Source organism: Rhamphochromis longiceps, linkage group LG15 (assembly GCF_057381845.1).
Source record: "Rhamphochromis longiceps isolate RC_006_pf linkage group LG15, R_longiceps_female_GT1.1, whole genome shotgun sequence".
Taxonomy (NCBI): Eukaryota; Metazoa; Chordata; class Actinopteri; order Cichliformes; family Cichlidae; genus Rhamphochromis; species Rhamphochromis longiceps.
The window spans coordinates 5,333,278-5,351,190 of NC_140571.1; the positions used below are offsets into that span (position 1 = coordinate 5,333,278).

The 17,913-nt window shown below is 42.5% G+C and overlaps 1 long non-coding RNA gene across 1 annotated transcript; it reads right to left on the reverse strand.

The window, feature by feature from the left end:
• Positions 1-12,251: 12,251 nt before the first annotated feature.
• LOC146651870 (uncharacterized) lies at positions 12,252-12,783 on the reverse strand. Its single transcript, XR_014907619.1, has 2 exons — positions 12,746-12,783; positions 12,252-12,354 (listed from the first exon to the last, which is right to left on the reverse strand). It is a non-coding gene; the product is annotated as an uncharacterized LOC146651870 (long non-coding RNA).
• Between the last annotated feature and the right edge of the window lie 5,130 nt (positions 12,784-17,913).

Sequence of the window (17,913 nt, forward strand, 5' to 3'; positions counted from 1 at the left end):
AACTGTACAGTAATTTTGGCTGTGGATCACAGCATGCAGAGTGGGGGTCACCCAGAGTCAGAATCCAGTGAGATATCTGCGTCACCTCTTACAGTTTTCCTGTAATCTGAGCTCAAAAATGAGAATATATAGAGTACAGTAGAGTAAATTGTGCAAAGTTTACTATCAATTTTCTCAAAAACCGTACAGTAATTTTTTCTGTGGATCACAGGGTGAAGAGTGGCGACAGCCTAGAGTCATAATCCAGTGAGATATCTGCGTCACCTCTTACAGTTTTCCTGTAATCTGAGGTTAAAGACGAGGATATTAAAAGTACAGTAGAGTAAATCGTGCAAAGTTTACTATCAATTTTCTCAAAAACCGTACAGTAATTTTGGCTGTGGATCACAGGGTGAAGAGTGGCGACAGCCTAGAGTCAGAATCCAGTGAGATATCTGCGTCACCTCTTATAGTTTTCCTGTAATCTGAGCTCAAAGATGTCAATATGTAGAGTACAGTAAAGCAAAATGGGAAGATTTTGCTATGAATTTTCTCAAAATCCATACAGTAATTTTTGCTGTGGATCACAGGGTGCAGAGTGGCGACAGCCTAGATTCATAATCCAGTGAGATATCTGCGTCACCTCTTATGGTTCTCCTGTAATCTGAGCTCAAAAATGAGAATATATAGAGTATAGTACAGTAAATTGTGCAAAGTTTACTATCAATTTTCTCAAAAACCGTACAGTAATTTTTGCTGTGGATCACAGGGTGCAGAGTGGGGGTCACCCAGAGTCATAATCCAGTGAAATATCTGTGTCACCTCTTACAGTTTTCCTGTAATCTGAGGTTAAAGACGAGGATATTAAAAGTACAGTAGAGTAAATTGTGCAAAGTTTACTATCAATTTTCTCAAAAACCGTACAGTAATTTTGGCTGTGGATCACAGGGTGAAGAGTGGCGACAGCCTAGAGTCAGAATCCAGTGAGATATCTGCGTCACCTCTTACAGTTTCCCTGTAATCTGAGCTCAAAGATGAGAATATATAGAGTACAGTAGAGTAAATTGTGCATATTTACTATGGATTTTCCCAAAAACCGTACAGTAATTTTGGCTGTGGATCACAGGGTGCAGAGTGGAGATGGCCTAGATTCATAATCCAGTGAAATATCTGCATCACCTCTTACAGTTTTTCTGTAATCTGAGTTTAAAGATGAGAATATATAGAGTATAGTACAGTAAATTGTGCAAAGTTTACTATCAATTTTCTCAAAAACTGTACAGTAATTTTGGCTGTGGATGACAGGGTGCAGAGTGGCGACAGCCTAGATTCATAATCCAGTGAAATATCTGCGTCACCTCTTACAGTTTTCCTGTAATCGGAGCTCAAAGATGTCAATGTATAAAGTACAGTAAAGCAAAATGGGAAGATTTTGCTATGAATTTTCTCAAAATCCATACAGTAATTTTTGCTGTGGATCACAGGGTGCAGAGTGGGGGTCACCCAGAGTCATAATCCAGTGAAATATCTGCGTCACCTCTTACAGTTTTCCTTTAATCTAAGCTCAAAGATGAGAATATATAGAGTACAGTAGAGTAAATTGTGCAAAGTTTACTATCAATTTTCTCAAAATCCGTACAGTAATTTTGGCTGTGGATCACAGGGTGCAGAGTGGGGGTCCCCCAGAGTCAGAATCCAGTGAAATATCTGTGTCACCTCTTACAGTTTTCCTGTAATCAGAGCTCAAAGATGTCAATATGTGGAGTACAGTAAAGCATAATGGGAAGATTTTGCTATGAATTTTCTCAAAATCCGTACAGTAATTTTGGCTGTGGATCACAGGGTGCAGAGTGGGGGTCACCCAGAGTCATAATCCAGTGAAATATCTGCGTCACCTCTTACAGTTTTCCTGTAATCTGAGGTCAAAGATGAGGACATTAAAAGTATAGTTGAGTAAATTGGGTAAATTTTATTGTTAATTTTCTCTGAATCATACAGTAATTTGGGCTGTGGATCACAGGGGGGAAAGTGGAGATACACTAAAAATGGGAGTGGATTGTGAAGTAAAATAGTGTCAGGACACAAAACACTGCGTTTCTAAGCCGGTTTTCACCCATACCGTAATATACGTAAGAGTAGTGCAACCACATTTTCGGTGCGGCTGGCGGGGCGGCTAGCTTGACTGCGACTTCGTAAGTGAGGGCTCACTTGACCGCAGTCTTCTGATCTGGATCAGCAACTTTAACAGGAATGAAAAGCCTGTTTCCTCACAACCGACACGCTGCTTGGATAAACACACAATTCATATTGAGCAAATGAATCACCTACTTGATATGCACAGGAGCAGTAATCATTATCTGGCTAGCTCATAAGCATTATACCCATAGCCTACCAGTAAACAAAGCTTATTAAATCACTTTTTGTCAATTAGCTCTTTGAAAAATGATCTAGGGTAAAAAATAAATAAATAAATAAATACTGTGAACATGATGGACGTGATGTGGGAATTGAAGAGTGGTATTGTCTTTGTTCTTATGCTTTACTTTGCCTTAGCTAGGAAACTATACACTGATAGCCAAGGAAATGACAAAGCAAGTGAGCTGCTAACAAGTGCTGAAGGGAATATTTACTCTTAGAAGCAGAATCAGATGTCTCATTTAAATGGACGCACTAGAATCAACAACACAGAAATGAGAATGAGTTAACTTTTTTTGTTTGTTAAATATTAGCTAAAGAAAAGTGCTCAGCAACTCTGAGAAACTTCCAGCTCTGTGGAAGCAGGTCATGCCGTACCCACGAGGAAATCGCACGCAAAACCACCCGGTGAGGTAATCCATATATGAGACAGTAATGTAATGCAACAAATATATCAGCTCTGTTATAGGGTGACACTCACTCCCATCATAATTGAATTAGGAACAAAGTGAGCTAAGATTAACCAGAGGTTCGGAATCTTCTCATCTACTGGTTAATCGCTTGGAAGGATGAGGCTGAAACAATGAAGTGGTGCAAAGCAGGAGCCAGGACTGCAGAAAGGCAGAGGTAAGCCATATAAAGCCGAAGCAAAAGAGCAGCGGCAGCGGCGGCATGTGGAAAAGGTGACTGCTGTTCTGCTTAGGCAGTGTTTGGTTGTCTTTTGTCTTTCTATCTAGTGGCCACAATTCAAAAAAAGATCTGATGTCTTCCTCCCGTGATGTGCGCTCTTATCACACCACACAGATGTCTGAGTGAATGCCAGCGGGCTCAGGTCTGTGATGGGAACTCCTAGTTATGTGCGGTGGCACCCGGTGCGAACGCCGGCTTCCAAAGGGCAGACAGATAAATTATTCAACCTGAAGTTTTGCATCAGCATGGCTCAGATGGCAGCACATGAGAGGGATTAATTCATGCAACATCCAAGAGAGGACAAGGAGATGTCTCAAAGCCACGAGTTGAGTGAGGGGTGCTCATATGTGTGCGGAGAGGCAAATCGCTGCTCATTATGGAAGAATTGCTAATCGCATAATTACTAATGACTATGATATCTTTGTTTTTGAGATGCAGGTGAGAGCGAAAACAACAAAGCGATGCCTCATGGAGTGTTTGTCATGGTCCTGGGTCGTGCGACCCAGTGTTTTGTGTTTTAGCCTATTTTGATGTTTATTCTTTGTTTAGGGTCACTAAGGCAGTCCAGCCATTTGTACATATTACCCGTGTATTAAGTCTCCCTTGCCCTTCGTGTGTTTATGTCTGCGTGTCTTATATTGTCAAGTCCATGCTGTCAGTTATGTCATCTCCCCTGTACTACGTCTCCCCGGTTCATGTGTCTTGTTTAATCTCCATGTTTCCTGTTTTACTTTGAAAGTCTGTATTCACGGTCAGTGTATTCAGTTTCACTCCTTCTGTCCTGTCGTTAAGTTCAGCTGTGTTCCCATGTGTGTCTCCACTTCCCCTGATCACCTCATGTGTGTATTTAAGCCTTCTGTTTTTTGTATGTCATTGTCAGGTCGTCTGTTTGCATCCCCATAGTGTTTCGTCATAGTTTACTCAGTGTTCATAGTTTGTCATCGCATTTTCACTGAGTTTCTTAGTCCTTTAGTTTTCTGAGTGTTCACAGTTTTCTTAGTTTTCATAGCTTCATGCTTTTTCGTGTGCCAACATCCAAATAAAGGATCGTCTTCTGTTCAGCCAGCAACTCCGCCTTTCAGCATCTGCTTTTGGGTCCTGTTTCCATTCACATCGGCGCACCCCGCCGTAACAGTGTTTGCTCTGCTTCTGTCGTGCTGTTGGGTGGTTATAGTGTTTTCAAATGATTTTGTTTGTGTGTGAATTTTAAGATCAATAACTTTTGCTTATTATCTCGGGAAAAGATGCACCGAGAGTGTCTCGGTAATATTAAATGAAATCTAATCAAATCACAACAGTGTGGCTCTCTTAGGCCTGTAATCATTATCCTGTTCTTATTCCCGCAAACGTGCAACTTTAATCATCTCGGCTGACCACGAATAAGCACAGGCACGCCATATGTTGATGGCGACTACTGTAAACAAGGTGTGCTTCTTATTGATAATGTGTCAACACCGCGCCGGTCACAGATGTGCTCACCCGCACGTTTGCCTGAATGACTTTGACAGCGCTGGCACAGCTGAATAGATATTGTTTGACTGACATGGGGAGGCCTGTCAGAGGAGAATTAGCAGACCATTAGCATTCCATGACATTTTCCCATCCGTCCAGAAAGCAGTGGTGGTCCTGTAAACAAAATGCTGTTGTGGTGCATGGCAAGGAGAAAAGGGAATAGAATGTAATGTAAAATGGCATTGTTCAGTGGCTGAGATACCAGGTGCGCATTCAAATGTGGCTCTACAGGGCAACCTCTGGCTGGCTGAAACAGAAGAGGGAGACGATAAGGGAGTGGACAAATGGGACATGCAGCAGGGTAATTGAAAGTGCTTTGGATTTTAAAGGCCAAATGCTACCAGGGGTTATCAGCAGCAGAAACAATCTGAATTTTTTATAGGAGAAACTTATTATCTGGACAAAAAGGAGGTTTGTCACGCTTCACAAAGGGTACCTGGATGGAAAAGAGATCATAAAGGCCACAAGCAAACTTAGAGTGCTTTTAAAACACTGTAAAATTGCTTTTAGCACCTTGTTTGGGGGGAAAATACCCCAAAAACGTTTGGATTTTGTGCTCAACAACCTTTTGAATAAATGCGCTCCACTCACCACCAGCCATTCCATTCACGGTAATTGTCTGTGTAATGCAACAAACAGTAATGCGGTGTTGATGTTTTTTTCCCCTCCATAAATCTGCATAAACTAAAAGAGATCACCTCTTGGATATCTGTAAAGAGGCTTACATCATCACTCATGCTGCAATTCAGAGCAAAACAAACATGAAAATCAAGGTAAGAGATGCTTTTCAGATTGCCCATAATACGCCTAGAAATTCACACACCAGTTGCCACATGGGAAAGACAACTTACTGTTTTGTCGTGTGGGGTGGTGCATACAAGTACAGTATGCCACAAATCCTACACAAATATGTAGAGTTGTGCCATTGTCTAAATTGCTGGGCAGTCCCCAGAAATCCTTGAGGCTGAAGACTCACAGTGAAATCTGCATCTCATAAAATAATATAAAAAGATCCTTTCTCCCCAGGGTCAGAGTGTGGGAAACAATACAGTTCCTTCCCTCAGGGGAAAAAATGTCTTTCAGGTACATGACACAGTGACTCCATTCCTGATATTGCTCCTACAGCAAGGCCTCTTTGTGCGGAAGAAGTAATTTGCTGCTTGGTCTTTAACTGACCTTTTAAAATGAGTGCCGTGTCACTTTATTAAGTACAGCTGGTCATCTGCTTGTTAATGGAAATATCTAATCAACTGATCCCGTGTCAGCATCCCAATGCGTTTAGGTCTGTGGACATGGTGAAGATGTTCTGCTGAAGTTCAAACCAAGCATAAGAAGACAGATGATTTAGGTGACTTTGACGGTGGCATGGGTGAGAGGTCAGATGTGGGATTTATCCACACAGACATCTTTAGGGCTGAAAGAGAATGGCCAAAAAAGAGACTGGAGATGAAAATACCTTGTTGATGTGAGAGGCCAAAGGACAGCGGTCAGACTTCTTTGAGCTGTCAATAGTAAATCAAATATCTATGTTTTACATCCAAGGTATACAGAAGAGCTTCCCTGAACCTACGTCACACTGAGCCTGACCTATAGCAGCAGAAGACCACACCAAGTGCCACTCCTGTCAACAAGAACGTGAGGGTAAAATTCACATGGGCTTACCAAAATTAGTGGAAGACTGGAAAAACGTCTTGATTTCTGCTGCAACATTCAGAGATTTGGTATGGCTAAGGTCAGAGGTGGGACCAAGTCATTGTTTTGCAAGTCTCAAGTAAGTCTCAAGTCTTTATCCTCAAGTCTCAAGTCAAGTCTCAAGTAATGTCAGGCAAGTCAGAGTCGAGTCTCAAGTCACTGGTGTAAAAGTCCGAGTCAAGTCACAAGTCTGAAACTTTGAATTTCAAGTCCTTTCGAGTCTTTAAAAAAAAAAAAATGAAAAAAAATGTTGCAGTTATATGCTAAATGTAAATATTAGACCATGTAATTTTAAAATCTGTGTTTTTCTCAACACATGACAAAATAGTGAACTTAGAAAATATACACAAATTGTGAAATTGCACCTCTTTAGAATGCAGCTCAATTAAACCTAGCTCCAAGAATAATTTTCACCGACAGTTCTGAGATAAGCTGCATGTTATTCTTGGATGCGGTTGTAGGACCGGCTTTAAAATCGCATGACAAAAATATCATACACATTAAAAAAAACTGTATCACCAACGTAGCCTGGACAACATTTGCTAGTTAGATGAAGTCAGCTATCTCATCTTAGCATATTTATATGCATATTTATAATTATACGGTTCTTGGAGTGAGTGCATACACTCATGAAGTTTAGTAACTTCAGGTCACTGCAACAAGCCCAGGTACAGTTTACCGACGGATGGGTACAGGACCTTGAAATGCACCGTGTAGAACGAAAGACCATCGTACGTATCATAAGTTTACCAGTCTCACAAATTGTCGTCATAAATACACATTCCTTAACCGTTTATTAATAGGACCTTTGAGCTCAACGATAATTAATTAGTAGTGGAAATAATTTCTGGTACCTGAAGGAAAAAAAATGTCCATCCCGGTTTTCCCTCCAAGGCACGAGCGATAAGCAGAGTTCTGTCCTTTCCTTCTAAGATTCCTAATTATTTAAAGTAACACTCAGGTATGCCATTCAGCGTGTTAGTACGAGCTCGGGAGCAGCTTGGGAGAACAAGAAAACAGAGACTGCTTTAGGTTGCCTTCCCAATCGACTCAAAGGTTTATTTAGTACATAACAGCTTATATAGAGGAAAAAAAGGTTCGTGTGTCAGCAAGTTCTCAGTTCAAACCAGTACAGACCAAATAAGGAAACGTCTTCCTGCCTTGTGAGCAAAGAAGTATCCTTTGTGTAGTTTATCAGTTCAGCTACAATTTATGATCATCCCAGCAAAATACACTCCTAGACATAGAATACAGAGTTCTTTCATTAGTGAATTCTGAAACAAACCACCTGGCCTTTAACGAGCCTTTTTCTAAGAGATAAAGAAAAAGGGAGGATGGGAGTAAGGAAGTGGTCTCGTCTCTGTGGTATTTTCGACCTTGGGGTACCAGCCTGTGAGTCTTACACATCAATTCTTGGGTCAGAGAGAAAGAGAAAAACAACTAGTAAATGGGCCTTATTGAGTAACAGTTTCATATATGATATCACTATAAAACAATATCCTGTAAATGCTATCATGGTATCAAAATATCACAACAGTTCCCTCCTTTTATCATGAAATGATAACATAGTATAAAGACAGAATGTAATAACATAATATAAAGACAAATCATAAATGTGAAACAAATCATAAATGTAACTGGTCCTTCGAGCAAGCTTAATATCAAAAATTCCGAGAGCGTATACATGGTATCACACAACAGACAATAATCATCGAAAACATGCTGCAACGGTTACAAAGGCTACAATTAGTTCCCTCCATTTTCCAAACGTGTCCTGTAGCCACTTATGTAGCCACTGACCGTGACCTGCATTGGCAATTAGTTCTATCTTCAATGCTTCAAGTCTATTCATAGCTTGTGTGAATGAACCGTTAGGAGCGGTATTATTGGGAATGAAAGTACAGCATACATCAACGGTCACTAGACCACAGGTACCGGTCCAATTAACAGGTAGGGCTAGTCTAAGAGTATTGTTGCACAACCAATAACCGTTAGAGATTGCTCTAGTTAGGCGCGTGACCATGTGTGATTTAACTAACTCCCCCCAGTCAGTATCATTTAATACACCTTCTGGGGGAACAATGATCGATTCTCCGCTCGAACTTGAACTGTGTGTGTGTTCCTCCAGATATGATACAACTTCAGCCACAGAGACAGCTAGCCATGTCTCATTACAGCGTGCACCTGGGGAGTCAGAGAAGAATGTGTAGTTATCCATTGTATAATCTATGTGTGTGTCTGGGCCAGTTAACTTTAGTCTGCGCAGACATATCATACTAGTATTAAAATGGAAAGGGATCTGTCCTAAGGGCAGTGAGGGTTTTAACCTATTCTTGGGGCGTTTCATTGGGGCGCAGGTCCCTGCGGTGTCAGTAGATAACTTCAATAATTCGCCTAATGGAGTCTCAGGGTTAGTTGGTGTGTGTGTGTGTGTGTCTAAGTAGGCAGTCGAGAGGGCTCAGAGTCAACTGTAAAGTGTCTTTAAGGAGAGCATTATCTCCGCCGATTTTCTCTAGTCCCTCAGTGAGGGGGAAACCGGATATGGGGTATCCTACTATTACCTGTTCTGGATTAGCCTTTGAACAGACATAACAGTTACTGTTTCCTAAGTCACGAGCGGCTGTTCTGGCATTTTCATACCAGGCGTTAGCTCCTGCTCTAGAGGGTGCATAAAATGGTTTATTAGTGGCGTCTATGTTGTCATTTACTGATTTTAGGGAACGTGAGGAGTGCATTAAGTAGGTGTCTTGCAAAATAGAGCATGAGGTATCGTCAGCAAAATATGACCTGCAGAAATATGAACATGGTTGCAGTTTACAATACAAAATAGCAAAGAAAAATCCTAAGGTTAATGCGATAGATATGATAAATAACCTAAATATATAAGAAAATATATAAGAAAAACAGCTTCAGTCGTCTTCTGGCCTGGTCCCAGGTTCGAGAGACACAGAATAAGCGTCGTATGATGACAATGGGCATTTCATTTCCTCCATGATCAGGATGAAATGAGTCTAGCTTTATCAGGTTAGACATCATGTGGTACTTTTGGCTTTCTATTCCTGCTGGATGTTCGAGTACCTTGCTGTGGCTCTTTCAGACGTTGTGTGTTAATCAGTGATTGCGTGTGTGTATGTACATTGGATCCGGGCGCTGGCTCGCCTGAGATGTCATCTACCCGTGTGTGTTTATTTGTTCTGGTTCCGGGCGTTGGCCCGCCGGAGATGTCATCTGCTTGATCCGACGCCTGAGATGGTCCGATTGGGCTGGTCTTAACCCTGCTGGCATGAATCCACTGAGGTTGTCCGTCTGTGAGGATGCTGGTTCTTCGTCACTGCCAGTACAGCCTGGGGGCTGGAAAACGCGGCCTCCCAGAGTGTCCTTGGTTTTAGCAACTTCTCCAACACGCATCTCCTTGTCTCCACTGGTGGAACTGTGGAGGGGAAAGGCTGAGAGAGACAAACTTTCTGATAGTTATTATTCAGTTTTTCTACCAAATTGTAGACATAGTCGGACAATGCAATATCTACATCACCTTCTACTAGCGGTGCCCCTCTGGAAGCTGACCATGGTGTTGAAAATAGTCTTATTTCAAATGGAAATAATTTGGTTACTGCAGATGGAGTCATAATGTATGAAATGGAAAATCTGGTTGTGGTAAATGCTGATGTTTTGCTTTTGAGCTACCTACATTAGTTCGCGCACATGTTAGACAGGTTGCTAATATGCTTTTTACTGCATGTGATGTTTTCTCAATTACAAATCTTGATTTTATTGCCCCTATTACCCCTCTCTGTCCGACATGACTCACACAGTGAAAATGTCGGGCAAGGACTGGCATCAGGGAATATGGGAGGGCAATCAAACCCTTAAGATTTTGTATAAGCCATCTCTGTCATCTAAGGTACAGTCATTATTCTCCCAATAGGTGTAATCACATGCAGAGGCTTGCTCTTGTATAAAGTTTAAATCAACATTTGTTTCTAAATAGTCTGGGAGTGTAACAAGTGGCAGCTGTAGGGGCACAGATAATACTTCCTGCGGAGGTGGGAGCTGTGATGCAGCTGCAGCCTTGGCAGTCACGTCTACTAGAGCATTACCTGTTGCTTCGTCTGTGTCAGCTGTACTGTGTCCTTTCGTTTTTACAACTGCAACGGCCGATGGTAGCTGTATAGCCTGAAAAAGTCTTTGCACAAGATCAGAATTAGCAATTTATTTTCCATCAGCAGATCTAAATCCTCTTTGTCTCCACAATGTGCCAAAGTCATGTACGACGCCAAATGCATAGCGGCTGTCTGCGTAAATTGTCATACGCTTATCCAAATGGAGCTCACAGGCGCGTATTAAAGCCATGAGCTCTGCTTTTTGTGCTGAGTGAAATGGTAATGAGTGAGCCTCTAGTATGATGTCAGGCACTGTTACCACTGAATAGCCACAAAGAAATGAGTTGTCACTCGGCCTTGAACAGGACCCGTCCACATAAACCGTGGCTGAGTCTGGGATAGGTGTTTGCTCTAAATCTGGACGTGGTGCTGTGGATTCCTGTATACGTGTCATGCAGTCATGATCGTCAAGCCTGTCTGAGCCATCCTGTCGGTCAGAAGAACACAGCATAGGATCAATAAATGTGCTGGCGAATCAGGTGTGCTGCTCGCTTTTATAGTGAGATTTGCATATGTTGTGTAGTTATGTTTGCTAGAATGGTCGTGACCTGGTGATTGGTGTGTAGAATAGTGTCATGTGAGAGTGTGAGCTTCTCGCAGTCCCTTATCATGATAGAGCAAGCTGCTACTGCCCTCAGGCAGGCCGGCATTCCTGAACAATTCAGGCAGCACCTTTGAGTGGCGGAGATCAGCACTCCCTTTAATGCATTGAAAGAGGCAGTCATTTCTGTGGACCACAGTATTCGAGGAGGCTTGTCTTTTTTACAACAGTCACGCAGAATGTGGTCATGAAAAGAACAGTCTGGTATCCACTGTCTGCAATAGTTCACCATGCCCAGGAAGGACAACATTTCCTTCTGTGTAGTGGGACGAGGGACGGAGGTCACAGCTTTGACCCTGTCTGCAGTCATGGAACGTTTTCCGTGAGACAGTGTGAATCCCAAATATTGAACAGAAGTCTGACAGTACTGCATTTTCTTTGCTGATGCTTTGTGGCCAGTCTTTTGGAGGTGCTGGAGAAGCATGTGTGTAGCAGTTTGACATAGTTTTTCACTTTCAGCACAGAGGAGGAGGTCATCCAGTACAGCCCTGGAGCAGTGAAGCTGTCCAGGGTAGCACGGACCACCATTGAGAAAGCAGCAGGGCTGTCTACCATGCCTTGGGGCAAACGAGTCCAAGTGTACTGCTTATTTCTATGTGTGAATGCAAATAACGGCTGTGTGTCTTCATGCACAGGTACTGAGAAAAAGGAGCGGAGCATAAATCCACCACGGTAAAATGTGTATGCAATGCATGTCAATATGCTGTGAACATCTGAAACGAGAGGTGGCAGAGGAATGTTGACTGCATTAATTTGCCTTAAGTCTTGTATGAAACGCCATACGCCAGGTTTGTTAGGCTTTGGCACAGGATTGACAGGAGTATTATATGGAGATACTGTAGGCTTTATTACTCCTGTAGTCAATAAATCTCCTATCATGACATCTAGGGCTGCGGCTTTTTCGGCAGAAATGGGATGTTGCTTGACATATACTGGCTTGTTGTGTTTTAATAGGTGTACGTGATAAAGTGTACAGTCAATAAATCCTATATCATTCTCACTTTTAGACCACAATGTCATATTCTGGTATTCAGCTGGCAACGTAAGTGCAGAAATAGTACAGTGGATAGGGTAGGTTAGATCTATGTGACGACATGGTGTAGTTATGTCATAACCTATGTCTGAGTTATGTGACAAAATCACTGTTTGACCTTAGAGAAACAAAAGTGTGGCTCCCAGTCATGGGATTACCTGGTAGTGGCGTCTGTACACGTTTTTTTGGCACAGTGTGTGACATAGAGTACCGGACAAAAAGGATGTTGAGTTCATTCTCTGCTGAGGGTCCAGCTGACACAGAGGATGTTCCTTCTCCATCATGTCGATACATAGGGCAGAGAAAACATAAGCTGTTATCAGTGTCAGCAAACATTTCACCCTTTATGTTAAATGAAATACACAAATTCATTTTTGCTCTGGGTGTCTGCGGCTGCTGGAAAACTGAGCCACAATAAAAACACATATCTCTACTTTTATCCTTCCGTCCTCTGAAACTTCCTTGCTGTGCTGGAGCGGGTAATCCTGCATACATTAGTTTCTCACTTTCCTCTGAGCCTTCTACATCAAAATTCAACTTTATCTTAACACTTTTAGCTTTCGTGGTAGTATCTGCACTGGCCTTCAGTTTTACTGACCTGTTTTCTGGCGATAATCGTTCGGGATAGGGCTCCGGAAATAAATTAGAATGCATTGAACTTACAGTCCGTAAGTTGTAAACAAAGTCAGTCACATAAGCACTTCCGCATGTTCTGGATACGTAATCATGGAAGTCTTCGCCGATTCGTGGACGTGGGTTACACGTAACCGGAAATGGGAGTCGTACTGAGCTGTTGTTTGATACTTTAAATTTAATTTTTTTGGTTTTACAGGTAATTTTGATTTTTTTATCGGACTTGTCTGTGGTCTTTGAATTATTCTGACCCATGTTCAGTGATTTCCAGAGGGGTTTACACGCTAGGAGGATTTAGGTTAGTATTTTCGCTGCGGCACAGCTGAGGTCACTTTAAATTTATTGCTAGCAATTTTTGTTTGGGTGAGCAACTCTCACTTAACGAGCAACTTCTCGCTTAACAACAGGCAACTTCCTGTGTCACTTTTTGTTGAGCAACTTCTCACTTAACGAGCAACTTCTCGCTTAACGAGCAACTTCTCGCAAAACAACAGGCAACTTCCTGTGTCTTTCTGCTTTTAATTTACTGCTTTTAACCCTTGAGACCCGTGTTTTTTTTTTTGTTTTTTTTTTCAAAAGAAAAATTAAACAATTAATTATTATTATTTTTTTTACGTATAAATGTGTTGTGTCTTTCCACTCACTCCACTTGATTATAACTGATTTATTTATAACATTTTATATAAAAGAAAAACGAGAAGCACATTAATTCATAGTAATTTAACATAAAATTGTTTGATAGTGTTAATTTGGAAAGCCACAACTCTAGCGGGTCCACCAACACCACACAAGGGTTAATTTACTTTATTCGGGGACTGAGGAAGTCGTCAGTGTATCTCTCTGGATCACTAAGTGAAACTTCGTCAGCATATCCCGTTTTTTTATGGATCGATCACTGAGAGAGGTATAATACGGTCTTTATATAAATATGAAAGACGCATATTTACCTTCTGTCAGTCAATCCCACTTCTGACGCCAAATTGAAGGAAAAAAAATGTCCATCCCGGTTTTCCCTCCAAGGCACGAGCGATAAGCAGAGTTCTGTCCTTTCCTTCTAAGATTCCTAATTATTTAAAGTAACACTCAGGTATGCCATTCAGCGTGTTAGTACGAGCTCGGGAGCAGCTTGGGAGAACAAGAAAACAGAGACTGCTTTAGGTTGCCTTCCCAATCGACTCAAAGGTTTATTTAGTACATAACAGCTTATATAGAGGAAAAAAAGGTTCGTGTGTCAGCAAGTTCTCAGTTCAAACCAGTACAGACCAAATAAGGAAACGTCTTCCTGCCTTGTGAGCAAAGAAGTATCCTTTGTGTAGTTTATCAGTTCAGCTACAATTTATGATCATCCCAGCAAAATACACTCCTAGACATAGAATACAGAGTTCTTTCATTAGTGAATTCTGAAACAAACCACCTGGCCTTTAACGAGCCTTTTTCTAAGAGATAAAGAAGGGAGGATGGGAGTAAGGAAGTGGTCTCGTCTCTGTGGTATTTTCGACCTTGGGGTACCAGCCTGTGAGTCTTACACATCAATTCTTGGGTCAGAGAGAAAGAGAAAAACAACTAGTAAATGGGCCTTATTGAGTAACAGTTTCATATATGATATCACTATAAAACAATATCCTGTAAATGCTATCATGGTATCAAAATATCACAACAGTACCCATCACAGAAATGTAGCAGTGACAACAATATTGTATGCTGTAATCGCACTGGGCAATTAGTGATACAAAAAACCTGTTTTATCCTGTGAATAAAAGTATATGTTTTTGTCAATGTACCATAATAACAGAAGCGAAACGCAATATTGTGTCAGGACAATTCACTATTTATGCACAATAAATAAAGGAGCATAGCGCGACAATTTCTGTTCAGCGCCAGACTTGCTTGTAACCTATATCACCAATTATGTTATGAAAATGACGCATTAACTACTAAAAAACACTGACCTTCGTGTAAATGCTTGGAGCAGACTAACCTGTGAGCTGGAGTGTTCTGGGACGTTATATTTGATCTTTGAATGGCTGCAATCCAGGCCATTTTATATTTGGGGTAAAATATCAAGTCTTTTCAAGTAAACCGGTTCAAGTCCAATTCAAGTCCCAAGTCATTGGTGTAAAAGTCCAAGTCAAGTCACAAGTCTTAGAACATTTTTTCAAGTCAAGTCTAAAGTCATAAAATTAATGACTCGAGTCTGACTCGAGTCCAAGTCATGTGACTCGAGTCCACACCTCTGGCTAAGGTACACTACATTTTATGCATATTGATATTATGCTTATGCAAATGTAGAATGAAGTCTATTAAGCTAATCCAGCATGATTAGCTTAACCTGGAAACAGTTATTACCTGGTAACCTCTGAGGCTTCTTTAGTGGCCGATTCAGCAGTGAATTAATCCAACAGCCCAACTTTACAGCTCACCATGTCTACAGCCTAGTCATGATTAAATAACATTCTTTTTGGTCTTTGTAATCCCATCTCTGCTAATTTTATTTACTAAATTGGACCTCTAGAACAATCTGTGATGTTCGTGTTTTTTCGAGTATTACTAAGTAAAAAATACATAACTTTCTGTGTGGTTGTTTGCACTAAAAGACCATCTAAGAAGTCTGTGCTCCAGGTTTGATCACTGAAAATCCTAATTTTATTTGTATGTTCATTAGAACTAATGAACCACTTGCTAGCCTAGCCTGTTTACTTGATAACTCTGCATTCAAACATTTGACTCCAAAACCCCCCAATATGGCAGCGACCAAAGTGCTGCCTCTGTGGCATACAACGTACTTCACAATCTTTTTTTGGCCACATTGTCGTGACACACCAAAGTCACCTGTTGGTGAGAGGAAGAGGAATATGAAACTAATTGCCTCTTTGCTACTAGCCCCAACTCGGCTTGACCTGACCCTGTTTGGTTTTGTTCGTTTTCCATCACAAGTAGGGATTGTAGAGAACCAGTTCTCAGTAGTCTGCTTGCCTATTGATCCATTGCCTATTGATCTATTTGCACTTGCACGGAATTGCACTTGCACTTCCATTTGCAAGTGCAAATCCCCCCCCCACCCAAAAGGACAGGATGTGTTGCCATCTGCTGCACCTGTATGAAAAAAAAAACACACCTGGATAACAAAATTTAAAAAATGCCGAGTGTGAGTGTGTCTGTATGATGTACTTATAACGTACTTAAAGAGGTCCATGCCACTCCGGACCATCAAAGAACTGGGTCAACGATCAATCAGCTGAAAATACCGGCACAGTCTCCAGTGTGGATGTGGACAGTACTTTTATTTTTTATTGCACAAAAGGATGAGAGCGCGAAGGTAAAGTGCAAACTGCATCCTGAACAGATAAAACTGCGTTATGCTGTATCCAGAACTTTGGCTCTTTTCAAGCCTCTGCACAGACATCATGCTAACACTAAGCTAGTCAAGAAGCCAGAGTGTTATTCAAGCTGAATGGATGCTGACCCCAGCCCAGCAGTCAAACCCTGAACTTCAAAGAGGTGAGCACTCAGACTGCAACCTCTATTTTCATCTTTGCTTTGTGTTCTTGGCTTTGTATTGATACCTAAATACTAAATGTCACATGAGATAGATTACTTTTTTGAGTCCAACACTCATCACAACAAAGAGTGGAAATACTTATGAAGGAGTCGCTCTCATGACCCATCCAGTGACATCACTCTCTGGCCAATCAGTGGCATCCAGTCTGTTGACATCAGCTCAACAAACTGGATGTCTGTCGGCTCAGCTGGAGCCCAGGCTGAGTAGGTACTAAAAAAATACCTGGTAACTAGAGATGGGTATCGTTTAGGTTTTATCCGATACCAGTACCAAACCGTACAAAATACAAAAAACATTTCTAAAAGACAAACAAATATTCATATAACAGAAAATGAACAGTGGGTAACGACAGCGAGACCTGGAGGGGCGTGATTGGGAGGAACGGCCTCCCTGATCTGAACCCGAGCGGTGCTCTGTTATTGGACTTCTGTGCTAATCACAGTTTGGCCATAACGAACACCCTGTTCGAACATAAGAGTGTCCATAAGTGCACGTGGCACCAGGATGCTCTAGGCCGTAGGTCGATGATCGATTTTGTAATCGTATCAGCAGACCTGCGACCATATGTTCTGGACACTCGGGTAAAGAGAGGGGCTGAGCTGTCAACTGATCACCACCTGGTGGTGAGTTGGATCAGGTGGCGGGGAAAGACGCTGGACAGACCTGGTGCACCTAAATGCGTAGTGAGGGTGTGCTGGGAACGTCTAGCAGAGGCCCCAGTCCGCGAGATCTTCAACGCACACCTCCGGCAGAGCTTCAACAGCATTCCGAGGGAGACTGGGGACATTGAGTCCGAATGGACCATGTTCAGCGTCTCCATTGCCGAAGCTGCTGCATTGAGCTGCGGCCGCAAGGTGGTTGGTGCCTGCCGTGGTGGTAATCCCCGAACCAAATGGTGGACACCAGAGGTGAAGGGAGCCACCAGGCTGAAGAAGGAGTCCTATCGGGCTTGGTTAGCCTGTGGGACTCCGGAGGCAGCCGACAGGTATCGACAGGCCAAGCGGAATGCGGCTCGGGCAGTGGCTGAAGCAAAAACCCGGGTGTGGGAGGAGTTCGGAGAGGCCATGGAAAAAGACTTTCGGGCTGCCTCGAAGAGATTCTGGCAAACCGTCAGGCGTCTCAGGAGGGGAAAGCGGTGCTCTACCTGCACTGTGTATAGTGCTGGCGGAGCGCTGCTGACGTCGACTGAGAAAATTGTCAGGCGGTGGAAGGAATACTTCGAGGACCTCCTTAATCCCACTGACACGTCTTCTGAGGAGGAAGCAGAGTCTGGGGATGAGGGGAATGACCCGCCAATTTCCGGGGGCAAGGTCACTGAGGCAGTTAAACAACTCCTTGGTGGCAGAGCCCCTGGTGTTGATGAGGTCCGCCCCGAGTTCCTGAAGGCTCTGGACGTTGTAGGGCTGTCCTGGTTGACACGCCTCTGCAATGTTGCGTGGAGATCAGGGGCAGTACCTGTGGACTGGCAGACCGGGGTGGTGGTCCCCATCTTCAAGAAAGGGGACCGGAGGGTGTGTTCCAACTACAGGGGGATCACACTCCTCAGCCTCCCTGGGAAAGTCTATGCCAGGGTGCTGGAAAGGAGAGTTCGTCCGTTAGTTGAACCTCGGATACAGGAGGAACAATGCGGTTTTCGTCC